A 16,839-nucleotide genomic window follows, 5' to 3' on the forward strand; every position below is an offset into this window, starting at 1 on the left:
AACACTCAAAAGGGGATCTGAGCAAATTACAGCTTCACATGGAGAAATTTCTTACAGCCACTGTAAGACTAAAGTGATGGACGCAAATTCTACTGTATATACTGATAAATGGATGTTACTTTTTTTTTTATCGTTAACTGTAATTCAGGCGCAAAAGCAACCTCAACAACATCCCAGTTAAATTATCTTTTGATTTTTCAGCAACAACGGAAAACATATTATAACGACTTTACGAAATATACTGATGAACCAACAGACTGGCCGATGTAACAGATTCCTTAGAGTTTATTAAACTGTGTGACTTAAAATCAACTAGTCAAAGGCAGAAAAGTGTGTGTTTCTGAGACCGTGACAGTGGGGCATATCCAACAGTCCCATCATCCCAGCGTAATAGAATCCAGCCACCTAAGCCTAAATTCACTCTTCCCGTGATGTTCCCAACAGTCCTCTAACACAACTTCAACAGGAAGATCTTTTCTTTGCCCCCCCCCTCAGGTTAATTCAGTATGTTAACATCAACAGTAATCTCAGCAATTGTAAAGGAAGTTGTTGCATTTCAACGAGTAAAGCCGAAACAGGGGACGACCTGACTGTACCACAACACAATCTTAAAACCTGTGCTCGTATCAAATCCAAACATTCTGCAGTGACGATGAAGCTGCACCATCAGCCACACAGCCATAATCAAGAACAGATCGATTTAAACAAATAGAAATGATCCAAAAAAAATCGTGTTGCACCCCAGAATACCCACATAGACACATGAGAATATTTATTGATGCTTTATATATATCAATTATTTTACTGATATGGGGCTTCCATATAAGCTTATCATCCATCCACATGCCTTTAACCTATGAATTTCATCATCTTTATATAGTGGTTTTCTGTAGTCCTTAAGGAATTTCTTTGACGTTGTTGGGTCTACGCTTTAAGTGATTTGTTTGTAACCATTTTCTAGTTAAAGTTAAAGGTTGATAAATATGCTACAGTTTAACAAAGTTAAATTCATTGCCTGTGGTATAGCGCTGCATGTGATGACGTCACCCCCGGTTTCGCCGCGTCTGGTGCGTAACTTCCGGTTCGGAGAAGGTGAGAAGGTGGTGCCATGCGTGCAGCGCGATCGTGAGGAGCTCCGTGTCCACCCACAAAGCAACATTACAGAAGCAACGCCGTAAGTTCATAACAAAGTATTTGAAGTAAAAATATTAACGCGGTTTCTGTGAAGGTTTTTGTGTCGGCTTTTCAATTTCAAACGCGGGGTGGGCTCGGTCCCGGCGGCGGTTTGACGGGACCCCCGCTTCGCTCCCTACTCGGGGCGGCTGGAGACTCTCGCTAAAAGAAGAGAGCGCGGGTGGTCTCCAGAATGAAACAGACGCTGTATATGTTTGTATTTGTTTGTCAACAGTTTTCACCATACGATGTTAATGTGGAAGAGTGAACAGTAAATGGTTAACCTTATTACGACTCTGTCTTCATTGGCTCCGGTTTAACTTGGTGTTTAGTCAGAGTTTCAACACACTGCACCAGAACACTACACCTCGTGTTTTAAGAAGGCAATGATAATCCCGGTGCTGAGGAAGAGCAAGCTGGCATGCCTGAATGACTATCGACCTGTGGCTCTGACATCAATTGCTATGAAGTGCTTCGAGCGATTGGCAATGGCACACATCAACCACAGCCTACCGGTCAACCTCGATGCTTTGCAATTCGCCTACCGGAGCAACAGGTCAATGGCAGATGCCATCTCTCTGGCCCTACATTCCTCCTTAGAACACCTGGAGAATAAAGACCCATATGTAAGGCTCCTTTTCATTGACTACCGCTTTGCTTTTAATACCATCATTTCAAATAAACTGATTCCTAAGCTCCGGAACCTGGGCCTTAGCACTCAGATCTGCAGCTGGATCTTCAACTTCCTCACAGACAGGACCCAGGCTGTAAAAATACAGGACAAGCTCTCCTCTACAATCACTCTGAGCACTGGTGCCCCACAAGGCTGTATACTCAGCCCCCTGCTGTACTCACTGTACACCCATGATTGTGTAGCCAAGTTTCCATCGAACTCAATATATTAGTTTGCTGATGACACAACAATTGTAGGCCGTATCTCGGGTAATGATGAGTTTGAGTACAGAGAAGAAATTAAGAACCTGGTGGCATGGTGCGAAGACAATAACCTATCCCTCAACATCAGCAAGATGAAGGAATTGGTTGTTCACTTCAGAAGGAGTAGTGGACTGCACGACCCCATTTACAGCGGTGGTGCGCAAGTGGAACAGGTCAAAAGCTTTAAGTTCCTCGGGGTCAATATCACAAATGACCTGACTTGGTCCAACCAAGCAGAGTCCACTGCCAAGAAGGCCCATCAGTGCCTTTACTTCCTCAGAAAGCTGAAGAAATTTGGCCTGTCCCCTAAAATCCTCACTAATTTTTATAGATGCACCATAGAAAGCATTCTTCTAGGGTGCATCACAACCTGGTATGGAAGTTGTCCCGTCCAAGACCGGAATAAGCTGCAGAAGATCGTGAACACGGCACAGCACATCACACAAACCAATCTTCCGTCCTTGGACTCACTTTACACCGCATGCTGTCGGAGCAGTGCTGCCAGGATAATCAAGGACTCGACCCAGCCAGCCAACACACTTTTCATCCCTCTTCCCTCCGGGAGAAGACTCAGGAGCTTGAAGACTCGTACGGCCAGATTTGGGAACGGCATCTTTCCAACTGTGATAAGACTGCTGAACGGATCCTGACCTGGATCTGGGCCGTACCCTCCAAATATCCGGACCTGCCTCTCGGTTTTTTTGCACTATCTGACTTTCCCTTTTCTATTTTCTACTTATGATTTATAGTTTAAATGTTTACTATTTACTATAGACTTGTACTCCAGGGAGCGGGAAGCGCAGAGTCAAATATTGCTGTGATGATCGTACGCTCTAGTATCAATTGTTTTGCGACAATAAAGTAAAGTAAAGAATAAACAAGACAATAGGCACAGTAGACGGCAGTAGGCTGGTGTCAGTCTAGACTCTGGGTATTGAGGAGTCTGATGGCTTGGAGGAAGAAACTGTTACATAGTCTGGTCGTGAAAGCCCGAATGCTTCAGTGCCTTTTGCCAGATGGCCGGAGGGAGAAGAGTTTGTCTGAGGGGTGTGAGGGGTCCTTCATAATGTGGTTTGCTTTACGGATGCAGCGTGTGGTGTAAATGTGTATAATGGCAGGAAGAGAGACCCCGAGGATCTTCTCAGCTGACCTCACTATCCGCCGCAGGGTCTTGCGATCCGAGACGATGCAATTTCTGAACCAGGCAGTGATGCAGCTGCTCAGGATGCTCTCAATACAACCTCTGTAGAATGTGGTGAGGATGGGGGTGGGAGATGGACTTTTCTCGGCCTTCGCAGAAAGTAGAGATGCTGCTAGGCTTTCTTTGCTATGAAGCTGGTGTTGAGGGAGCAGGTGAGATTCTCCGCTAGGTGAACACCAAGAAATTTGGTGCTCTTAAGGATCTCCACGGAGGAGTCGTCGACGTTTGTCGGAGAGTGGTCGTTCCGTGTCCTCTTGAAGTCAACAACCATCTCTTTTGTTTTGTTCACATTCAGAGACAGGTTGTTGGCTCTGCACCAGTCTGTTAGCCGCTGCAACTCCTCTCTGTATGCTGTCTCGTCGTTCTTGCTGGAATATTGTCTGTCCAGCAGCCTTCCGAGGGTTGACCCTGCACAGAGTTCTCCTCGCAATGGCCACCGTAAGACACAACACCTGGACATTTGGAGGAGGGGTGGTTTTCCTCGCCACCACATCATTTTCCACCTCAAACTGAGCATGCAAGTTGTTCAGCGTATCTGGGAGGGAGACATCACCCGCACAGTCAGGTGATGTTGTCCTGTAGTTGGTGATGTCCTGAATGCCCTTCCACATGCGCCGCGTGTCGCCACTGTCCTGGAAGTAGCTGTGGATTCACTGAACATGTGCACGCTTTGCCTCTCTGATGGTCAGGGAGAGTCTGGCCCTCGCTGTTGTTAGGGCTGCCTTGTCGCCTGCTCTGAAGGCGGAGTCACGGGTCCTCAGCAGCGCACGCACCTCCGCGGTCATCCATGGCTTCTGGTTAGTGTGTGTAGTGGTGCTCTTGCAATACTACGAGCAGTTCTCTCAGAAAGTTTTCTTGGTCTTCCAGACCTCAGCTTGACCTGCACTGTTCCTGTTAACTGCCATTTCTTAATTACATTACGAACTGAGGAAACGGCTACCTGAAAACGCTTTGCTATCTTCTTATAGCCTTCTCCTGCTTTGTGGGCAACATTTATTTTAATCTTCAGAATGCTAGGCAGCTGCTTAGAGGAGCCCATGGCTGCTGATTACTGGGACAAGGTTTGAGGACTCAGTGTATTTATAAAGCTTTGAAATTTGCATCACCTGGCCTTTCCTAACCATGATTGTGAACAAGCCATAGCCCTAACAAGCTAATTAAGGTCTGAGACCTTGGTAAAAGTTATCTGAGTGCTCAAATCTCTTGGGGTGTCCAAACTTTAGCATGGTGCTCCTGTCATTTTTTCCACTCTAAAATTGTACAAAACAAAAATATTGCACGAATCTTGTTTAAAATGTCGAAAAGAATGTTTCATCTTTAACTTTATGACTTTTGGAGATCAGTTCATCTTCGACTCACTTAACTATTCACAGTAACAGGAATTTTGACCAGGGGTGCCCAAACTTTTGCATGCCACTGTTCATCTGTCCCAAATTTGTGTTGTTACTTTTTCGTTGCGGTGTTCTTCTACAGCTGTCTGGAATTGATGCTTAAGCATGCTATCTTTTTCAAATTCTCCCAACATATACCTCTTTCTCTTTTTTCCATGTTTCAGTCTCTTTAATTTTCTTTTAATGGTAGCTATTATTTGGGCACAGCCCTGGATGAGCTGCCCTATAACTCAGCACCTCACTCCCTGAACTCGCGTTGCAGAACCTCGTTCCTCTACCAGCCCATATCATTGGTACCCACATGGACCACGACCTTCACTGTTCACCCTCCTGAGCAACGCTGTGCACTCGACCCGAGATGTTCCAGACCGGAGCACACAGGAGACAACATACCGCCCTGGAATCTCATTCTCTGCATCCAGTAAGTTCCCTTAACCAATGAATCACCTACGACCACAGCTCGCCTCTTCTCCACCCTTCCCTTCTCAGTCTCAGAGCCAGACTAAGTGCCAGAGTCCCTGCTGCTGTGTGTTTCCTTCACTTGGTCCTCCCACCGTCCCCAATAGTATCTAAAGTGATATATGTGTTGTTCAGGGGAACGGACACAGGGTTACACTGCACTGTCTGTCCCTCCCCACCCCTTTCCCCTTCCTGTCACCCAGTTCCCTGTGCCGTGCACCTTGGGTGCAACTACATCTCTATTTTGTTCTATCTATCACCCTCCAGCCTCCCGAATGATCTGGGGTTCAGCCAGCTCGAACTCCATAATATTGATTGTTCGGAGGTGAAGCTGGATGCCCTTCTCACAGGTGTAGTTATCAGGGACACAGGAGCGTCCCCTGCCTTCCCACATCCCGCAAGAGGAGCTTTCCACTACCCTGTCTCACAGGGTAGGATGAGTCAGTGAATCCTTTCTCACATTCAAAGCAGCTGAACAGTTTCTCCCCAGTGTGAACTCGTTGACGTTCAATCAGTCAAGATGACCCAGCAAATCCCTTTCCACATTCAGAGCAAGTGAACAGCCTCTCCCCAGTGTGAATTTGGCAGTGCTTCACAAGGGAGTATGAATCAGTGAACCGCTTCCCACATTCAGAGCATGAGAATGGCTTCCCCCCAGTGTGAACTTGCTGATGCAACTTCAGTTGAGACGACTTAGAGAATCCCTTCCCATATTCAGAGTAGCTGAATGGTTTCTCCCCAGTGTGAACTCTGTCATGTACCCATGACGGTTTAAAATGAACCAGCAGCAATAGACCAAACCTGGAGTCTGGTTTTGATGTTAAAAACCACTATCATTCTTAGTATCTATTTAATGTGGTAACTTAAACAAGAATATTCAAAAGTTAGCAGTGTGATGAGTATACATATGTGCAAATATAACTCCCAAACTATTTACCTCGGGGGGCACCAGGTTTACAATCTTAACATGGTCAGGTCTGATGTGAAAGCTACAAGTTACTTGTCATCGAAGACAGAGGTGTTTCATATCGTTATTTACCCAGAGAGAACTAAAGCTGACGGGCGGATTTCTTTTTGTCATATAGCACTCGTTAACATTTTCACTGACTGGAAGGTAGACTCTTCATCCGAGAGTAACTGGACACTATATTTTTGTTCCGAGTTACTGATCCTCGGATTTACATAGCTGGAGGTCGGCAGTGTTTGGGACAAACTCTACGGGGACAACCCCTGGCCGCCTCCTTATACAGAAGCCCCCAGCGCCGTCAGCTCTCATCAGCCGGAAGCTCCCCGTGGCTTGGGTAAATCGTGGGGCTGAGAGAGGGAAAGGACTGGGATTGTGCTGGGGTGCAGGGCCAGTGTGGACGGAGCTCACAGCAATTTTCCTTCAATCGCTGTTCAGACCCCGGTGTTTAAGTACCCACCCGCGACCCCGCTCCTCCCGACGTCCGATCCCAAAACCTCTCGTCTACTGAGCGCATGCGCGATATTCGGGATTGGCTGCGGGGCTCAGGCATGTGCATTAGTTTAAACAGAAACAGAAACACTGAACATCTGCTAACGAAGCCAGGGAATCACACATAAGCAGCAACAAATATATAACTATTAACTTTAAATATACAAATAAAAACAAAATCCACTCTCAATACTGTTGGTCAGGAGGAACTTTGCCTAAAGGGAGTCACAAAACAAAAACATTTACAGAAATATCCTGAAACGTTGACAAATTTGTACAGTCTTTACAGCTTTCTGGTTATGGGAAGTTTTCAGAGTATTAATGTATAGTTTGCAGTCTGACGTAAAAATATAAATAAAGGTTTCTTATTGCCGTATTTGCATTTATGGATATAAAATTTCCTGTAAATTAACAAAAGATTTATGATAAAGAAATGATCCCTCTGAGATTTGGTATTATTAGTCAACCCAAATAAAACATTTTCAAAACAAAAAAGTAAGATCTACATTAATATACAGTATTGATCTATAAATTGACAAATATCAACCCAAAATATTTTAACATACAATCCCGAAACAGATGAAATAAATCCTCTGGATATAAACCACAAAAAGTACAGCTAGTTTCAATATCAGAATTAAACCTTGTCAAATAAACATTGGTTGGATAATATCTATGTATAATTTTAAATGACATTTCTTTAATTTTATTCCTCAATAAAAACATTAATTGAGCCCCAAATACTCCTCTGCCTCAGATTCCCCAAGCGACTATTCCAAAAACTAACAGCCGTAGGAATAGAAGTAACGTCTTTTTGAAAAAAAAATCTTCCAATACCTCTATTTTAAATAAATGACAGAAGAAAACAAATCTTTCCTGCAGCTGTACTGGATGGATCCAAGCTCGGTAACTCAACTACCGAATATGATGTATTTCTAAACAAACTGCATCCATAACAACAGCAAATTCTTTTGGAGTCACAGGAATTTCAAAGCTGGATAAAAACTCAGTCTAACTCAATAAAGTACCGCTTGAATTAAATAACCATTTAACTAACAAAATATTATTATCAAACCAACCTTTATAAAACAAAGATTTATTCTTAGAAATTATGTTGTGCTTATTCCAGTTAAAATAACTATAAGGAGAAAAATTGTGTTTGTAAATCGAAGAGCAGGATAAAAGCATCTGTTCATGAAACTGAGATAAACGGAGAGGAACTTTGTCTATTTTGTAATTACATAAAAGAAAAAAAAAATCAATCCACCAACCTGGGAAAAGACAAAAGAAGGAATACAATTCCATACAGAAGCAGGGTTACGTAAAGATTGTTTAATCCAATTAATTTAAAAAGTATTATTAAGTTTGTCAAAATCAAGAAAATTTAGACACCCCCACCCCCTTGTCATAACTATTCATGTCAGCAATACACATCAAAGTTGCCAGTGAGCGCAGCAGGCTGGGCAGCATCTCTAGGAAGTGGTATAGTCGACGTTTCGGGCCGAGACCTTTCGTCAGGACTAACTGAAAGAAGAGCTAGTAAGACATTTGAAAGTGGGAGAGGGAGGAGGAGATCCAAAATGATAGGGGAAGACAGGAGGGGGAGGGATGGAGCCAAGAGCTGGACAGGTGATTGGCAAAAGGCTTATGAGAGGATCATAGGACAGGAGGCCAAGGGGAAAAGAAAAGCGGGGGGGAGGAGCCCAGAGGATGAGCAAGGAGTGTAGTGAGAGGTACAGAGGGAGAAAAAGGAGAGAGAGATAAAGAATGTGCGTATATAAATAAATAACAGATGGGGTACGAGGGGGAGGTGGGGCATTAGCGGAAGTTTGAGAAGTCGATGTTCATGCCATCAGGTTGGAGGCTACCCGGACGGCATATAAGATGTTGTTCTTCCAACCTGAGTATGGCTTCATCCGTACAGTAGAGGAGGCCGTGGATAGACATGTCAGAATGGGAATGGGACGTGGAATTAAAATGTGTGGCCACTGGGAGATCCTGCTTTCTCTGGCGGACAGAGCGTCGGTGTTCAGCAAAACGATCTCCCAGTCTGTGTCGGGTCTCGCCAATGTATAGAAGGCCACATCGGGAGACCGGACACAGTATATCACTCCAGCCGACTCACAGGTGAAGTGTCGCCTCACCTGGAAGGACTGTCTGAGGCCCTGAATGGTGGTGAGGGAGGAAGTGTAAGGGCATGTGCAGCACTTGTTCCGCTTACACGGATAAGTGCCAGGAGGGAGATTGGTGGGGAGGGCTGGGGGGGATGAATGGATAAGGGAGTCACGTAGGGAGCGATCCCTGCGGAAAGCAGAGAGGGGGGGAATGGGAAGATGTGCTTAGTGGTGGATCCCGTTGGAGGTGACGTAAGTTGTTTGCCTGGATGAGCAGCCATGATCATACTGAATGGCGGTGCAGGCTCGAAGGGCCGAATGGCCTACTCCTGCACCTATTTTCTATGTTTCTGCAAAGTTTGTATGTTTCGAAGGACTGTGCCTCAGACAGTTGGGTTATTGCAATGCGCCTCTAAAGTCTGACAGCAGACTAGCGAGTGAATCTTCGATGGAGCAGAGTTAGAAACCAACGAGTTGCCCGCATCAGTCAGGGCTTTGGGGCTCCCAGACATCTCACCTCTCCCCGAAGTTCCGGGAGTCTCCAGCATATTAATAGCAGCTCCCTGACGCCCGCAAATTATGTACAATATCCCGGAAATGAGAGGGAGATCGAGAGCGGGAGCGGGAGCGGGAACGAGAGCGAGAACGGGAGCGAGATCCAGAGCGGGAGCAAGAGCGAGCATCCTGATTGGTCTCTCTTTGTGCTAAGTAGACCTATCAGTTTTCTGTGTGGGCGGGCTTTACAGTCGACCTCTGTCTCTCCATCAGTTCAGTTTCGTGTCCTGCACCGCCATGGCAAAGTTTTTCAAAAAAAAAGAAAATATAAAGCCCACTTCACCCCAGACTACACTAAAGTGTACCCCTGCGTAATAGGGGTCGAAAATAATGACAGTGTTGCTCATTGCACTGTCTGCAACAGTGACTTTTCTATTGCCCATGGTGGGTTAAATGACTGTAAAAGACATGTTGAGGTGAGTTTAACAGGTGTCATTTGTTCATTAGCATAGCTAACATTATTTAAACTAGCTGGCTAGCTGCTGAGGAGCTACTCTATTGATGTCCTGCGTGATGAGGCCAAACCCCCTGTAGACGTGCTTAAAGTTGTAATAGAATTAAAAAACGACTCCATGAAAATATATAAGTACATACTGTATTTTCATGTCACATTTTCTGCATATACCCAGTTTCCATATTACAGACTGGTTTACGGATTAGACAAAATCACGAAACAAAGCATTACATAAGACAATACAATAAGGATACACCTTATGCTTTTATTTCTTTTAGGGACCACAACATATTAGGGAGGCTAACCGCAGGGAAGGCTGTTCAAGTATTTCACAGTTCTTTTCAGCAGAGCCACATCACAGTACAAGGAAAATTTGCAAAACAATTAGAAAAGCTGTTTGCATTAGCATTGAGATTGCCAACAAAATACTCAACAAAGAATATATATGCGTGTGTGTGTGTGTGTGTGTGTGTCTACATTTCCACCAACTGCAGAATCTCTTGTGTTTTATATCTGCATTTCTAAGAGGATTGTACTTCGGCTCTTGACAGACGAAATGCCTGTTGATATTGAGTATATTATTTACAGAAGCTGCTTTCTGCGTTAAAACAGCTGCTGAGTTTTCTACACACAAAACACAGTGAGACACGGACACGGAACCGGTGCTTGCAGAAACCTAACGGCACCGTGATTACCCCGAAAGCGGCGCCTCAGAAAGAACTCCCTTCACTGCAGCACCGATTAAATGCGCAGGCGCAGGCGTCAGGATTGTGACGTAACCAGATATCACGCATGCGCGCAGTGCACAAACGGCCTGGGGACGACCGGCACCAGGTGAGAGCGGATCGCCGGCCGGGCGGGGGGTTTCGGCACCGACTGAGTCCGGGCACCGTGGCCCGCAGTCCCGGGACAGTCCCTCTCTCTCAGCCCCACGGGCCCCGGGGAGCTTCCGGCTGCTGGGGGAATGGGAGCCGATGGTCCCGGCTGTTATGTTGCGGTCCCGTCTCCCGGATGGTAGCAGCTGCCACATTCAGTGGTTCGGGTGACTCCGCTCCCCAATGATCCTACGGGTCCTTTTTACACAATAATGTAAATATCCTGGACAGTGGGAGGTTCACATCTACAGATGGGCTGGGCTGTCCGCACCACTCTCTGCAGAGTCCTGCGACTGAGGGAAGTACAGTTCCCGTACCAGGCAGTGATGCAGACCCTCAGCATGCTCTCAAGTGTGCCCCTGTAGAAAGTTCTTGGGATTTGGGGAACCATACCAAACCTCTTCAACCATCTGAGGTGAAAGAGGCACTGTTGTGCCTTTTTCACCGCACACCACGTATGTACGGATCAGGTAATTATGATATTGTAGCCATTACTGGGAGTTGGTTGCACCCAGCAGTCTGAGGGATTTAGAGGAACAAATTTGTAGAGAGATCGCAGACTATGACAAGAAACAAAAGTTGAGATGGTAAGTGATTTTAAATTCCTATATATTGACTATAACTCCCATACTGTAAAAGGACTAGATGGGGTAGAGTTTGTCAAATGTGCCGTTAATCAGTATGTAGAATTTCTGACATAGAAGTGTGCAATAAGCTATTAGGAAATGATCCAGGGCTAGTGACAGAAATTAGTGTATGGGAACACTTTGTAGCTAGTGATCATAATGCCATGAGATTCCAAGTAAATATAAAAAAAGAGCAGTCTGGGCCACAGTTTGAGATTCTAAATTTGAGAAAGGTCAATTTTGATGGTGTCAGGAAGGACCTGACAAGTGTGGATTGGGACAGGCTGTTTTCTGGCAAAGGAGTACTTGGTAAGTGGGAGGACTTCGGAAGTGACATTTTGTGTGTGTAGAGTTTGTCTGTGCCTTCCAAAAATAAAAGTTGAATGGCAAGTGGTGCAGGGAACCTTGGTTTTCAAGCGATATTAAGGCCCTGAATATGTTGTTCCTCTAAATGCCTCAGGCTGTTGGGTGCAACCAAGACTCATTAATGACTACAATATCATAATTCCACGCCCTGAGCTCATCGGACTTTCTGTTGGTTTTTAAAAGCTTCCCAGTATTTTTTGCTCTATTATTTGCCCTCTCTTTGGCTTTTATGTTGGCTTTGGCTTCTGTTTCTTTCTTTCTCAATCTTTTATCAGTTTCATAATAATAAACATAACATAGTATTGATACAAAGTTATTGGGATCACATTGTTGTACTTAACATATTTAAATATACACCCAGTTGACACATGGGTATTAAACCTCCCAATTATACAGGATACAAATATAATATAATATACAAAAAAAAGTTTTAAAAAATATATCGTGAAAAAGGAAAAAAAAATATATCCTCTCCCAAAAAAAAACTAACCTAAACAGTGTTAACCAACTAAACTAAAAAAAAAGACCTGGGCTGTTGTGAAACATTAAAAAAAAGAACCATTAATGTCATTGACTCCGCTCCTCTCAACATGCATTAAAAAGAGAGAGAACAGGATTGGAAAAGGTCAGATTACATCATATGGAAGTGTTGAATAAATGGCCTCCAAGTCTTTTTGAATTTAATAGAGGGATCATAAATAACACTCCTAATTTTTTCTAAGTTTAAACACAACATAGTTTGAGAGAACCAATGAAATGTGGTGGGAGGATTGATCTCTTTCCAATTCAGTAAAATGGATCTTCTAGCCATTAATATAAGAAATGCAACCATCCGCTGAGCTGAAGAGGTTAAAAGATTTGGTTCTATCATTGGTAAACCAAAAATTGCAGTGATAGGGTGGGGTTGTAAATCAATACTCAAAACAGTTGAGATAATATCAAAGATATCTTTCCAGTATTTTTTTAAAAGAGGACATGACCAAAACATATGAGTTAAAGAAGCTATCTCAGAGTGACATCTATCACACACAGGATTTATATGAGAGTCATAATGAGCTAATTTATCCTTAGACATATGAGCCCTATGCACTACTTTAAACTGTATCAATGCATGTTCAGCACATATAGAGGATGAATTAACTAATTGAAGAAATTTTTTCCCATTTTTCAATCAGTAAAGTAATCTTGTTCCCTTTCCCAATCAGTCTTAACTTTATTAGATACGTCTGGAGGTATTTTCATAATTATATTGTAAATAGTTGCAATTGCACCTTTCTGAAAAGGATTTAAATCTATTTTTTTTCCCAAAATATCCATTGAATATAAATTCAGGAAGGTAGGAGAAACAGTAGTTAAGAAGTTTCTAATCTGTAAATTTCTTAAAAAAATGAGATCTAGTCAAGTTGTATTTGTTGGATAATTGTTCAAAGGGCATGAAACAATTATCCAAAAATAGATCACAAAATCGTACTATACCTTTAGTATTACAAGCCAAATATGCTTGGTCCATAATGGAGGGTTGGAAGAAAAAAATAGATATACTAGGACTTGCTAGAATAAATTGATTCATCCCAAAAGATTTTCAAAATTGAAACCATATTCATAAAGTATATTTCACTATTAGGTTATCCATTTGTTTATACAATTTAGAAAGAGTAAAGGGAAGCGAAGTGCCTAAAATAGAACCCAATGGAAACCCTTGTAAAGAATTACATTCAAGATTTTTGACACAAAATACTCTGCAGATGCTGGGGTCAAAGCAACACTCACAACACACTGGAGGAACTCAGCAGGTCGGGCAGCATCCGTGGAAACGATCAGTCAAGATTTACCCAGTGTGGACTTGTAGTTACATCCAAGTCCCATAACCAAATTTTAAATATCGAATATTAATTGCCCAATAGTAAAATCTAAAAATCGGCAATGACAAACCCCGCTCCTTTTTAGATTTCTGTAAGTATCTTTTACCTAACCTAGGATTTTTATTCTGCCATATATATGAAGCAATTTTGGACTCAACATTATCAAAAAAGGATTTCAGAATAAAAATTGGCACCGCTTGAAATAAATATAAAAATTTAGGTAAAATAACCATCTTAATAGCATTGATCCGACCGATCAATGACAGAGACATTGGTGGCCATTTAGTAAACAAAAGTTTATTCTTATCAATTAAAGGTAAGAAATTAGCCTTAAGTAAATCCTTATGCCTTTTTGTAATTTTAACCTCTAAATATGTAAAAAAATCAGTATCCAATTTAAATGGCAAACATCCATAAATTGGAACCTGCATATTTAGGGGAAATAGTTCGCTCTTAATAAGGTTAGTTTATAACCAGAAAAATGACTAAACTGAGCCAACAAAGATAAAATAGTGGGAACGGATTTCTCAGGATTGAATGTATAATAACAAATCATTTGCACATAATAACTTGTGTATTTCATTCCCACAGGTAATACCAAAAATGTTAGGTGAGTCTCGGATAGCAATTGCTAAAGGTTCAAGGGCAATATCAAATAATAATGGACCAAGAGTACATCCCTGCCTAGTACCCCGAGATAAGTGAGAAAAGGGAGATCTTTGAATGTTAGTACAAACGGAAGCTACAGGGGTATGATATATCAATTTAATCCAAGATATAAATATCAGACTAAAATTAAATTTTTCAAGCACACTAAATAGATATGGCCATTCAACTCTGTCAAAAACTTTCTCAGCATTTAATGAAATAACACATTCTGGAGTACTAAGTGAAGGAGTATAGACAATATTCATTAACCTCCTAATATTAAAAGATGAATAACGGTTTTTAATCAATCCAGTTTGGTCCACAGAAATAATTTGAGGTAATACCTTCTCTAACCTAGTTGCTAATACTTTAGAAAAAAATTTAGAATCTACATTCAGGAGAGATTTCGCTCTGTATGATGCACAATCAGTAGGATCTTTATTCTTTTCAAGAATTAAAGAAATAGAAGCTCCATAAAATGATTGTGGTAATTTACCTAATCTGATTGCTTCTTTAAAAACTCTAGACAACCGAGGAGAAAGAATAGATGAAAAAAACTTTAAAAATTCCACTGTAAAACCATCTGGACCAGGTGCTTCGCCGGAATTCATTGAAGAAATAACAGCTGTTGTTTCTTCATCCGTAATAGGAGTTTTCAATGTTAAACATTTTTCGGGTGATAATTTCGAAAAATTCAATTTCCTTAAAAAGTCCTGCATAGTGTTGGGATCGTGAGGAAATTCAGAATGGTATAAGGAGGTATAAAACTCCTGAAAAGATTTGTTTATCTGATCATGATTAACTGTCACGCTGTCATCATGTTTGTGAATCTTAATGATTTGACCTTTAACCGTAGCAGTTTTCAATTGATCAGCTAATAGTTTACCCAATTTGTAACTGTGTATATAAAACTCACTTCTAGTTTTCATTAATTGATTTTCAATAGAGGATGTTAACAATAAGCTGTGTTCCATTTGAAGTTTGATTCTGTTTATAAAGCTCCTTACTAGGAGCAATAGAATATTCCTTATCAATTTCTTAAATTTTATCAACCAACAAAAGGGTTTCATTCTTAATACGTTTTTACAAACCAACAGAATCAGAAATAACCTGTGCACGGATAGATGGTTTAAAAGTCTCCCATGTTGTCCCGTTGGAGATTTCTTCTGTAATATTAGTGGAAAAGAAGAGATCAATCTGCTCTTTCATAAACTTAACAAAATCTGGGTCTTGAAGCAAATTAGAATTAAATCGCCATTCTCTAATACCAGGAGAAGTATCCATTAACTTGCTGGGGCTTTGGCTTCTTATTTCAGCCATGGTTGTGTCCTGCTGCCTTTGGAGTGCTTCACTGGTGTGTATCTACCATGCCGCTCCCGAACTGCTCCCAGAAACTCCAGCCTTTGTTGCTCCACCGACATTCCTGCCAGCTTCCCCTTCCAGTCAAGTTTGGCCAGCTTCTCTGTCAAAGAAGCATGGAGAAGTTCAGTCCAGGAACAGGCCGTTTGTCCCATCTGGACAGTGCTGAAAACAATTAAGCTGTCCAATGCAACGACCGGGATCACAGCCCTCCATACCCCAACCATCCAGGTACCAATCCAAACTTCCCTTAAATGGTGACATCGAGCTCACATGCACCATTTGTGCTGGCATCTCATTCCACACTCTCATAATCAATTCAGTGAAGAGGTTTTCCACGCAGTCCCGTTAAATTTTCAATAACTGGGGAAGCCACTTACCCATGACCTCTGGTTGTCGTCCTGCCCAACATCAGTGGAAAAAGCCTGCTTGCATTTACCCTATCTATACTCTCATAATTGTGTATCCTTCCAACAAATCCTCAAAGCAATGTATAGTTTCCTTGTTTATGCTTAGAGCCTTTTTTCGGTGTATAAGATGATGAGGGACATTAATTCTTTGGATAGCCAGACGCTTTTCCCAGGGCTGAAATGGCTAACACGAGCGGCATAGATTTATGGTGCTTGGAAATAGATACCAAGGGGATGTCAGGGATAAGTTTTTTACACAGAGAGTGGTGGGTGCGTGGAATGCACTGCCAGCGGCGGTGGTGGAGGCAGATACAATAGGGTCTTTTAACAGCCTCTCAGATAGGTACCTGGAGCTGAGAGAAATAGAGGGCGATGTGCTAGGGAAATTCCAGGCCGTTTCTAGAGTAAGTTGGCACAACATTGTCAGCTGAATGGCCTGGAGTATGCTGTAGATTTCTAAGTTCTATGTTGAACAGCGAAATAACTTTGCCTATCCTACAATCCTCTGATAACTCCCCTGTCACTAAGTGTGATTTAATTATCTCTGCTAGGGCCCCGACAATTTCTGCACTTGCCTCCCATTGGGTCCGAGGGAGCACCTTGTCATGCCCTGGAGATTTATCCACCCTAATCTGCCTCAGGATAGCAAACATCTCCTCTTCTTTAATCTGTACAGAGTCCACGATGTTAATGCTGCTTTTCCACACTCCCATAGACCTTGTGTCCATCTCCTGAGTAAATAGAGATGAAAACAATATTTAAGATCTTCCCATCTGCTCTGGTTCCACATCTGGATTGCCATTCTGGTCTTCCAGAGGACCAACTTTGTACCTTGGAATCCTTTTGCTCTTAATATAACTCCAGAATCTCTGAGGATTATTCTTCATCTTTTCTGCGAGGGCAAACTCATGCCTTCTTTTAGCCATCCTGATTTATTTCTTATTTGTTCTCTTG

At 42.4% G+C, this 16,839-nt stretch overlaps 1 protein-coding gene across 1 annotated transcript in view; it reads left to right on the forward strand.

Annotated features, from left to right (window-relative positions):
• Positions 1-16,839, forward strand: part of LOC140185003 (uncharacterized) — a 147,670-nt gene that overhangs the window by 99,352 nt on the left and 31,479 nt on the right. The window lies entirely within an intron of this gene.

Source organism: Mobula birostris, chromosome 20 (assembly GCF_030028105.1).
Source record: "Mobula birostris isolate sMobBir1 chromosome 20, sMobBir1.hap1, whole genome shotgun sequence".
NCBI lineage: Eukaryota > Metazoa > Chordata > Chondrichthyes > Myliobatiformes > Myliobatidae > Mobula > Mobula birostris.